This window comes from Heterodontus francisci, chromosome 35, assembly GCF_036365525.1.
Source record: "Heterodontus francisci isolate sHetFra1 chromosome 35, sHetFra1.hap1, whole genome shotgun sequence".
NCBI lineage: Eukaryota > Metazoa > Chordata > Chondrichthyes > Heterodontiformes > Heterodontidae > Heterodontus > Heterodontus francisci.
Window position 1 is genome coordinate 20,283,392 of NC_090405.1, and position 11,644 is coordinate 20,295,035.

The 11,644-nt window shown below is 46.5% G+C and overlaps 2 non-coding genes across 2 annotated transcripts; both read left to right on the forward strand.

Annotated features, from left to right (window-relative positions):
* Nucleotides 1–5,119: 5,119 nt before the first annotated feature.
* On the forward strand, nt 5,120–5,202 carry trnal-uaa (transfer RNA leucine (anticodon UAA)). Its single transcript has one exon. It is a non-coding gene; the product is annotated as a tRNA-Leu (tRNA).
* Nucleotides 5,203–9,555: 4,353 nt separating this feature from the next.
* trnal-cag (transfer RNA leucine (anticodon CAG)) lies at nt 9,556–9,638 on the forward strand. The gene has a single exon. It is a non-coding gene; the product is annotated as a tRNA-Leu (tRNA).
* Nucleotides 9,639–11,644: the final 2,006 nt, after the last annotated feature.

Below are 11,644 nucleotides of genomic sequence, written 5' to 3' on the forward strand. Positions count from 1 at the left end.
CACACAAGAGGCTTCTCTATAAGATTAAAGTCCCTGGTATCAGTGGTAATATATTGATCTGGATTGGGAACTGACTGGCACGACGTAGGCAGAAAGTAGTTACAGATGGATCTGGATCTGTTTGGAGACCAGTCACCAATGGTATCTCACAGGGATCGGTGTTGGGACTGTTGCTCTTTATTATTTTTATTAATGATCTGGATGTAGGTGGAGGGGGCACCATCTGTAAATTGACAGATAGAACATAGAACATAGAAAAATACAGCACAGAACAGGCCCTTCGGCCCACGATGTTGTGCCGATCCTTTGTCCTCTGTCAAGGACAATTTAATCTATACCCCATCATTCTCCTTTATCCATATACCTATCTAAAAGCCGTTTGAAAGTCCCTAAAGTTTCTGACTCAACAACTTCCCCAGGCAAGGCATTCCATGCCCCGACCACTCTCTGGGTAAAGAACCTTCCCCTGACATCCCCCTTATATCTCCCACCCTTCACCTTAAATTTATGACCCCTTGTAACGCTTTGCTCCACCCGGGGAAAAAGTTTCTGACTGTCTACCCTATCTATTCCCCTGATCATCTTATAAACCTCTATCATGTCACCCCTCATCCTTCTCCGTTCTAATGAGAAGAGGCCTAGAATGTTCAGCCTTTCCTCGTAAGACTTATTCTCCATTCCAGGCAACATCCTGGTAAATCTCCTCTGCACCCTCTCCAAGGCTTCCACATCCTTCCTAAAATGAGGCGACCAGAACTGCACACAGTACTCCAAATGAGGCCTTACCAAGGTCCTGTACAGCTGCATCATCACCTCACGGCTCTTAAATTCAATCCCTCTGCTAATGAACGCTAACACCCCATATGCCTTCTTCACAGCCCTATCCACTTGAGTTGCAACTTTCAACGATCTATGCACATAGACCCCAAGGTCTCTCTGCTCCTCCACATGCCCAAGAACCCTACCGTTAACCCAGTATTTTGCATTCGTGTTTGTCCTTCCAAAATGGACGACCTCACACTTTTCAGGGTTAAACTCCATCTGCCACTTTTCAGCCCAGCACTGCAACCTATCCAAGTCCCTTTGCAGACGACAATAGCCCTCCTCGGTATCCACAACTCCACCAACCTTTGTATCATCTGCAAATTTACTGACCCACCCTTCGACTTCCTCATCCAAGTCGTTAATAAAAATCACAAACAGGAGAGGACCCAGAACTGATCCCTGTGGCACGCCACTGGTAACTGGGCTCCAGGCTGAGTATTTACCATCTAAGACCACTCTCTGCCTTCTATCAGTTAGCCAATTCTTAATCCAACTGGCCACATTCCCCACTATCCCATGCCTCCTGACTTTCTCCATAAGTCTACCATGGGGGACCTTATCAAATGCCTTACTAAAATCCATGTACACCACATCCACTGGTTTACCCTCATCCACTTGCTTGGTCACCTGCTCAAAGAATTCAATCAGGCTTGTGAGGCAAGACCTACCCCTCACAAAACCGTGCTGACTGTCCCGAATCAAGCAGTGTCTTTCCAGATGCTCAGAAATCCTATCCCTCAGCACCTTTTCCATCAACTTGCCTACCACCGAAGTAAGACTAACTGGCCTGTAATTCCCAGGGTTGTTCCTATTCCCTTTCTTGAACAGGGGCACAACATTTGCCACCCTCCAATCACCTGGTACCACCCCCGTCAACAGAGAAGATGAAAAGATCATTGCCAGCGGCTCTGCAATTTCATCCCTTGCTTCCCATAACATCCTTGGATATACCCCGTCAGGCCCGGGAGACTTGTCTATCTTCAAGTTATTCAAAAACCCCAACACATCTTCCCTCCTAACGAGCACTTCCTCGAGCTTACCAGTCTGTTTCACACCGTCCTCTTCAGTAATACACCCCTTCTCATTCGTAAATACCGAAGAGAAGTACTCATTCAAAACCTCACTTATCTCTTCCGGCTCAACACACAGTCTCCCGCTATTGTCCTTGACCGGACCTACGGTCCCCCTAGTCATCCTCATATTTCTGACATACGCGTAAAAGGCCTTGGGGTTTTCTTTTATCCTACCCGCCAAGCATTTTTCATGCCCTCTCTTAGCTCTCCTAATCCCTTTCTTCAGATCCTTCCTGGCCATCTTGTATCCCTCCAGAGCTATGCCTGTGCCCTTTTTCCTCAACCTTATATACGCATCCTTCTTCTTCCTAACAAGACTCTCAACCTCTCTTGTCAACCACGGTTCCCTCACATGACCATCCCTTCCCTGTCTGACAGGGACATGCTTATCAATGGCCCCTACTATCTGCTCCTTGAAAAAGTTCCACATTTCGACCGTGCCCTTCCCTGCCAGCATATGCTCCCAACTTATGCTCCTCAGTTCCTGCCTGACAGCATCATATCTACCCTTCCCCCAATTGTAAACCTTGCCCTGTTGCACATACCTATCCCTCTCCATTACCACAGTGAATGCTACAGAATTGTGATCACTATCTCCAAAGTGCTCGCCCACCAACAGCTCTATCACTTGCCCTGGTTCATTACCTAGTACCAAATCCAATATTGCCTCCCCTCTGGTCGGGCAGTCTACATACTGAGTCAGAAAAGCTTCCTGGACATACTGCACAAACACTACCCCATCCAAACTATTCGATCTAAAGAGTTGCCAATCAATATTTGGGAAGTTGACAGATGATTTGAAAATCTGTGCGAGTGTTTAGACTGTAGACGATACTCGACTGTTTCAGGCTGATCTTAATGTGTTGGGAGATTGGGTTCATGACTGGTAAATGATGTTTAATTTGGGTAAGTGCAGTGTTATTCATGTGGACAGGGCGAATGCTCAACATTCATACACCCTTCAGGGAAAAACATTAAAGCAGGTGGAGAAAGAAAATAATTTTGAGCAGAGATCTGGATGTTCTAGTGCACAGATCTCTAAAGTTACAGCAGCAATGCTGTGAAGTGATAGTTGGAGCAAATAGAGGGTTGGGCTGCATTCAGAGGATAATTGAGTATAAGATGAGGCATATTCTTTCATGGGATGTGAGTGACACTGACAAGTCCAGAATTTGTTACCCATCCCTAATTGTCCTTGACAAGGTGGCGGTGAGCTCCCTTCTCGAATTGCTGCACTCCATGTGGTGTAGGTACACCCACAGTGCTGTTAGGAAGGGAGATCCAGGATCTTGACCCAGCATCAGTGAATGAACAGCGATATATTTGCAGATCAGATGGTGTGTGACTTGGAGGGGAGCTTGCACATGGTGGTGTTTCCATGCATCTGCAGCCCTTGTCCTTCAAGGTGGTGGAGGTCTTCGGTTTGGAAGGTGCTGTCTGCGGAGCCTTGGTGAGTTGCAGCAGTGCATCTGGTAGATGGTACACACTACTGCCACTGTGCGTCAGTGGTGAAGGGAGTGAATGTTTAAGGTGGTGAATGGGGTGACAATCAAGGCGGCTGCTTTGTCCTGAACAGTGTCGAGTTTCTAGAGTATTGTTGGTGCTGCACTCATCCTGGTTTGTGCCTTGTAGATGGTTGACAAGTTTTGGAGAGTCAAAAATCACAAAATTATTACAGTGCAGAAGGAGGCCATTCGGCCCATTGTGTCTGCATAGAATCATAGAACATAGAAAGTTTACAGCACAGGCATGCCAAAAAACGAGCCACCCAGCTGAATCCCATTGCCCAGCATTTGGACCGTAGCCCTGCAGGTTCAGGTACTTGAGGTGCACATCCAGACACCTTTTAAATGAGTTGAGGGTTTCTGCCTCAGCTACCCTTACAGGCAGTGAGTTCCAGACTCCCACAGCCCTCTGGGTGAAAAAACCTTTCCTCATCTCCCCTCTAATTGTTCAACACATCACTTTAAATCTATGCCCTCTAGTCACTGACCTCCCTACTAAGGTAAATAGACCCTTCCCATCCATTCTATCCAGACCCCTCACAATTTTGTACATTTCAATCAAATCTCCCCTCAGCCTCTTCTATTCCAAGGAGAACAACCCCAGTCTATCCAATCTTTCCTCATAGCTGCATTTTTCCAGTCCTGGCAACATCCTCGTAAATATCCTCTGTAACCTCTCTAGTGCAATTACATCCTTTCTGGAATGAGGTGACCAGAACTGCAAACAGAACTCAAGTTGTGGCCTAACTAATGTTATATACAGTTCCAGCATAACCTCCCTGCTCTGATATTCTATACATCGGCTAATAAAGGAAAGGATTCCATAAGCCTTCTCAACCAACTTATCAACCTGTCCTGCTACTTTCAGGGATTTGTGGACATTCACTTCAAGGTCCCTCACTTCCTCTACACCTCTCAGCATTCACCCATTAATTGTGTATTCCTTTGCTGTGTTTGACCTCACCAAAGGCATCACCTCACACTTCTCCAAGTTGAATTCCATTTGCCACTTTTCTGCCCACCTGACCAGTCCATTTCTCCAGCTCTCCTAATGAGCATTTCACCACGTGCCTTGAGCTGAGTTACTCATCACAGAATTCCCACTATCTGATTTACTCTTGTAGCCAGAGTATGTATATGAATGGTCCAGTTAAGCTTTTGTCAATGGTAACCCCCAGGATGTTGATGGTGGGGGGATTCAGCGATGGTAATGCTGTTGAACGTCAAAGGGAGATGGTTACATTCTCTCTTGTTGGAGATGGTCATTGCCTGGTACTTATGTGGTGTGAATGTTACTTGCCACTTAGCAGCCCAAGTCTGAATGTTGTCCAGGTCTTGCTGCTTCTGGACACGGACTCCTTCAGTATCTGAGATGTCCCGAATTTGTCCTTTTATGAAACCTTGGTCAGGAGTCACTTGGAATATTGTATCCAGTCTTGGTCTCCTCACATGATGGGTGATATTGAGGCTTTGGAAAGGGTACAGAGGAGAGACATTCGACGAATTCCCAGTATAAGACATCTTGGTTATCAAGTTAGACTAAAAGAGTTGGGACCCTACACCTTAGAGAAACCTAGACTGAGGGGTGATCCGATTGAGGTTCATAAATAATGAAGGGTCCAATTTAGCATGGGAGAGGAGTCATAACTTTATATTGTAAAAGGCCAGATGGCACCCGGATCACATTAAATTTCATTTTCAGTGGTGGGTTAATGTACCAGGATGGCCGAGTGGTTAAGGTGTTGGACTTAAGATTCAATAGACATGTGTCTGTGTGGGTTCAAACCCCACTCCTGGTATCTGTGCTTACAAAATGTTACTTATTCTGTCCCTGACTTTTGCCTTGCACCATCATCTCTTCTGTCATTTAATCACTCTTGCCTTCCAACTGATCACAACTGCCGATTATTTGATCTGCCCCAGCACCGTTCCTTGGCTCTGCGCTTGCTTATAAACTGGTAAATCTTTAACTTAATCTCCTCTGTACCCTGACAATGACCTTCTCATCCTTCCTTGATTGTGGTTCCTCACAGGATCCGCTGCCTCTCCGACTCCCCTCCAGGTCACTGAAGGCCCTGAGCCTTGGTCTCGCTTTATACGCTAGCTGGTAGTTGATTCCTTGCAGGTCTGCCACTGCTCAGGAGAAGCTCAAGACCCAGATCAAGCGAAGTATCAAGAGGAATGTGAACAAAGGCTCCCTGGTGCAGAGCAAGGGACAGGGCGCCTCCGGCTCCTTCAAAATCAGCAAGAAGGAAAACCCAGGGAAAGGTGGGAAAGAAGGTGAAGAAACCAGCAGCCAAGAAATCTTTAGTGAAGAAACCAGCAGACAAGAAATCTTTAGTGAAGAAACCAGCAGACAAGAAAGTGACAACAAAGAAAGTAACAGCCAAGAAAACGAGCAGCAAGGCGGCGGCAACGCCAAATAAGGCGGTGAAGAAAGCAGTGCTTCAGAAAAAGTCTCCTGCGAAGAAGGTCAAAAAAGGCAAGAGTGCGGCGGGCGGAAAGGCGCTGAAGAAAGTGCAGACATGGAAGAGCAAGGTCAAGACGAAAGCAGCGAAGTCTCAGAAAGCAGGGTCTGGAAAGAAGTGAAAGCGCGGGAAACTTGTAAACATCTGAACACAAAGGCTCTTCTCAGAGCCACCCACATCTCTCAGGAAAGAGCTGATCCCCTGATCAAATGATCCCTGTCCCGGCCCCGCCTGCAGATTCCACATGGAAATGATTTGGAGTAAATCCAGGATCCCTGGTGACTCCCCTCCACCCAGCCCTTTCCCCACTCTCTGTAATAAAACAGAGGGATACCCGGCCCTCACTCTAACTGGGGATGTGTTCGGTGCAGTCTCAGTTCACAAATTCAGGGGGAGAGTCTGTAAGACAGTAACACTGGCGGAGAAACCCCACCTCACAACTCAAACCCCAACACATGAGTTTCTCCAATTCAGCTGGAGTCGGGTGACAACAGGAGCTGGGATAGGCTGTGATCGGGACTGTTAGGAATGGATTTGTTCAGGGAGGAATGTCCCTGGAATCTCCGAATATAATAGTTCCTTATTTCCCCAGATGACACATTCTGCAGTGAGAGTGAAAAGTCTCTTCACTGCTTCACATTTACTAATTGTTTGGTTCTAGATGAATAATGAGTCAGAGAGTAATGACAGGATCTGAAGCTTCTCTCACACCAGCCCTTGAATGACTCAGTGTGAAGTGTCCAATGTGTGAAGCTACTGCCAGGGTTTGTCAATCTGAACAGTTTCAGCTCAGTTCCTGGGGGCCTGAAATTCCAACAGTTTGACTCTGTCTCTGATTGGTCACCCGCTTCTCAATCCAATTCTTAACCAATCGGAGTGTCACATAAATTAAATAGAAGTTCTCATTGGCTGAAATTTTCCAATTGGAAAAAGCCCGGCAATTCCAGAGCAGGAAGGAATTGAAGTGATGGAAAATTTCAATTTTCAGGCAACAATTTTAAAACCTCTCATTTTATGTTCTGTTTTACTGTATTTACCGTCACAAAATCCTGACGCGATTTTAGGAATCGTTTTCATTTGTCAATCTGTTAACTGTAAGCGGCGGGAGGAAGGTCCGGTTCAGCAATTTAAAACGGGACAAATATCAGCTTCCTCTCTGTAAAAGGAACAAATTAGCGACTAACCGCTTCTCACCGCTTCTCGGGGACTGACAGAAACGAGCGGTTTCTGATCTTTTCTCCTGAAAGAGGTGGATAATGCTGCAGGGAGCAATGAACTGCCCTTCACTTTCTGGCTGCTAATACACCCCTGACTTTAAACAGTTCAAACAGCGACTGATGCTTCTGCCGGAAAATGAGCAGATTCACCAGAATGATCCCGGTCCATCATGGCCAAAGACATCCAGCTGGCCCGCCGCATCCGCGGGGAACGCACCTAAAACCCAGCTTCAGTAACAAGTGTAACAAGGGCTCTTTTCAGAGCCACCAAATCAGCAAAGGAAAGAGCTGCCATCTCTGTTCATCATCAAACCCATTAGATTGGAGGGGCGGTCACATGGTTTCTGTTTTGTCACATCACTTTCCCGAAAGGCCTGTCGGACTGAGAGCTAATCTGGAATTTAGAAAGCAGCATTACCGGAGACTCATTGCTGCTCAGCACAATCTCAACCCCGCTCCTGGGATCCGTTAGCTGGCATTTGGGGAAAAGAAATGGATCCCAGTTTTATTTGGAAGGCATTAATGGAGCCGGGTCCATTCACATGAGGGTTATTTACAAACATTACCCAATGAGTTCACTAATATTTGAATCCATTGGAGATCAGTACACAGGATATGTAAGGCAGCTCGGTCACTCTGACTGAAACCGCCAGTTCCCCGGGGCTGCAGACCCTGACACTGCGGGGAGAGAATCCCCGACTCTCTCCCGCCGCCGGGGGAAACAGACAGCTCTGTGTCCGGAGAATAGGGAGGGCCGGGGGGAAGGCACATATTAAAGCGCTGCAATGGACTCAGCTCCTGTGTGTGCACAACTCTCACTGATTCCGTCCTCTGGGAACAGTGCGGTCGAAACAGATCAGGTTAGGAGAGAAACACACAGCCCGAGAATGGCCTCTTCCTTCCTGCATTTACTCTGTTCCGGGAGCAGATTCTCATTGAGAAGCGGCGCTCAGATCACCAGAGAGAAAAAAAAAACACAATTCAAACTGTCCAAATGAAAAACAGAGAATTAACCCGGCCACTTCCATTATTAAATTAATTCATCAGCTCCGAACCAGTTCCCGTTAATGTACCGGGATAATCTTGGGATTTATAAAATCGAAGGCAGCGGGATTTATTAAATTGTTGATTCTGACACCCTGTAGTTCACTTCTTCACTTAACTGGAGGGGGAGATGTGTGAGCAGAGAAACAGAGCGAAATCCAGAGAGGGAACTGAAAACTTTTTTTTTATTTCCAAAATATACTTTATTCATAAAAATCTGTAAAAATTACATTGCCAAACAGTTTCCAAACAGCACCAAAAAATACAAACATTGCAAGGGAGATCAGTTTCCTTCAATACTGTCATGAGTTTCTTCCCAGCCCTTCCGTTTCACAATTGTCATGTCAATTACAGTTTTACATTTACAGCAATTGAGAATATTAACGATACAGTTCGAGGGATTTCCCATGGATCCAGCCCCTCAGTCCAGCTTGGTGGGGGAACCTTACACTGTGGTCTTTCCCCATTGAGCCTTTGCTGCGGCTGCCCCAAGCTTTAGTGCGTCCCTCAGCACGTAGTCCTGGACCTTGGAATGTGCCAGTCTGCAACATTCGGTGGTGGACAACTCTTTGCGCTGGAAGACCAGCAAGTTTCGGGCAGACCAAAGGGCGTCTTTCACCGAATTGATAGTCCTCCAGCAGCAGTTGATGTTTGTCTCGGTGTGCGTCCCTGGGAACAGCCCGTAGAGCACAGACTCCTGGGTTACAGAGCTGCTTGGGATGAACCTTGACAAAACCCACTGCATCTCTTTTTACACCTGCTTTGCAAAGGCACATTCCAGGAGGAGGTGGGCGGCCGTCTCTTCCCCACTGAAAACACACCTGGACAGATGTGAAACAGGTCAATCCACTGTTCCAATAACTCCATCTCTGACTCCCTCCTGACAGTAACCAGCCCTTTCACAGAGACTGTGGGTGGCTCTGAAAAGAGCCTTTGGGTTATTAGATGACATTTTGGCCGCTTTACTTTTTCTGGGAGCTCTGAACGCTGGTTTTCTTGGGCAGCAGCACGGCCTGGATATTAGGCAGCACCCCGCCCTGTGCGATGATCACTCCTCCCAGCAACTTGTTGAGCTCCTCGTCGTTGCGGACGGCCAGCTGCAGGTGTCTGGGGATGATGCGGCTCTTCTTGTTGTCCCGGGCCGCGTTACCGGCTAGCTCGAGGATTTCAGCGGTCAGATACTCGAGCACAGCAGCCAGACAGACCGGGGCTCCGGCACCCACACGCTCAGCATAGTTGCCCTTTCTCAGGTGCCTGTGAACATGGCCCACCGGGAACTGCAGTCCAGCCCGGGAGGAGCGAGACTTGGCCTTGGCCCGAGCTTTCCCGCTGGTCTTTCCTCTTCCAGACATTTCCACAATCTCACAAATACTTTCCACAAAGAATGAATAATTTCCTTTGCATTAATAACATCTTGTAGGTGGTCAGGATGGCCGAGCGGTCTAAGGCGCTGCATTCAGGTTGCAGTCTCCATTGGAGGCGTGGGTTCGAATCCCACTTCTGACACTTTGTGTTTTGACTGAACTGGAGGCATTTGGGAGCAGCGGCAAAAAGCAAAGAAAAAGCAGGAAAGAACATGAACCAACAAAATAACAATGGACCCAAAGATGTTGCAACAAAACATGAGAGAAAGAGGCAACTAAGCAAACAGCAGGGCACATACAAGATCAAAAATGTAACCTTTGTATCGGGGTGGAAGATGTTGCCAATATCCTTAATAAATACATTACTGTCTTCTCAAATGAGAGGGTGATGCAGATATTGTTATGAAGGAGGAGGAGTGTGAAGTATTGGACGTGATAACTTAAGGAGAGAGGAAGTCTTAATGGGATGAGCATCCTTGAATGTGGATAAATCACCAGGACCAGATGAAATGTACCCCAGGCTGTTGAATGAAGCCAGGGAAGAAATAGTGGAAGGTCTGACCATCATTTTCCAATCCCTCACTGGATACAGGTGTGGTGCCAGAGGATTGGAGGTGTTGTAACGTTGCAATAAAAGCAAAATACGAGGCAGATCAAGCATGGCTGATCCTTTCGAGTAGAGAAACAGGGCTGAATTCCCTGAACCAGTGCTACAGCTTTCAGAATAGAAGGAGCCCATACACACCTGATGGGTTCCACTTAAACAAAAGAGCTGGAGGTGTTGACGGTCAGAACAGATAAAATGTGGAGGAGTGTTTGAAGCAGATTCTGTGTGGTTACTGTAGTTGTACTATGGAGTTATTTCAAGGAGGTGATTCTGAATGTAATGGATCAACGTGGACCCGTCCAAGGCAAAGGTTCTAAGCTTCCCTGTGGTCCAGCCTGGTTGAATGGAACTGAAGCAAACAAATCATCCAGAAGAGGAAAAGATATGTAAGGCCATGAAAGCACAGAATTCAGATGGATGCAATACCAGATGGTATGGCAAGAGTGTAAAACAGCAACAGACTGGTGAATAAAACTTTCCCATTGAATGAGACAAGAGAAAAGAAGGGTAATAATAGTGTCAGGTGAGTTGTGACACTATTCACATTCCACCTTGATCTGAATAGGACTGTTGAAGGGAGTGATTGAGAAGAATAGAGGAGAAATGAAAAGAAAGGAGAAATAAACAAAAGGTCTTTTGATTTTAGAATGCTTGTTTTTGGAAATGACAGACTGTAAAGTGTGTGTGTCAGAAGATATAGAGCGAAGTTGGGTATGACAAGATCACAGGAAAGTTGTGCCCTGAGACAAGGTGTGTGTTGACAGGAAAGCTGCTTTCTTTTGCACAATATGTATTTTATTCATATAATTTGTGCAATTACATTGCAAAGCAGTTCAAATTTAATATTACATAAGGTACAATACAGATCAGTTTCCTTCAATAATGTACATGATGTATCTCACTATCCCTGCCTGCACAGGTTATATTTACAGTATTTACATTACACATCAAACATTCTCTGGTGCAAACAGCCCGAGGGGTTTTACACAGGTTCCAGCCCCTCACTGTACTATGGCCTACTAGGGCCTCAGACTGCAGCCTTTCCCCATTGAGTCTCCATGGTGGCTTCCCCAAGCTTTAATGCCGTCCCACAGCACATAGTCTTGGACGTTGCAATGTGCCAGTCTGCAACACTCGGTCATGGACAGCTCTTTGCACTGGAATACCTGTCCCACGGCCGGGCTCGTTCTCAATAGAGATCATTTCAAATGAACATTTCCTAAATCCGTGCTTTCTCTCTCGCAATAAAGAGAACAGGATGTCTAGCAGATTCAGTGTGAGACGATAACACTGCCGGGTAAAGGCCGCTTTCCAACTCCAATCTTAACACAGGAGATTCCCCAAACAGCTGCAGTAAGGTGTTTGTAAACTGCAGGAAGCGGATGTGTGAGGAAATGGTGATGTTACTGAGGAGGTTTCTTAGTATAGAATGGACTGTGTTTAGGTGGGAATATTACTGAGTGTTAATTGCATCGGGACCATATTTAAAAGCTCCGGCTTTCTGGAAAGCCTTGACTATGAAGGCCGAGTCTGGAAGGGTT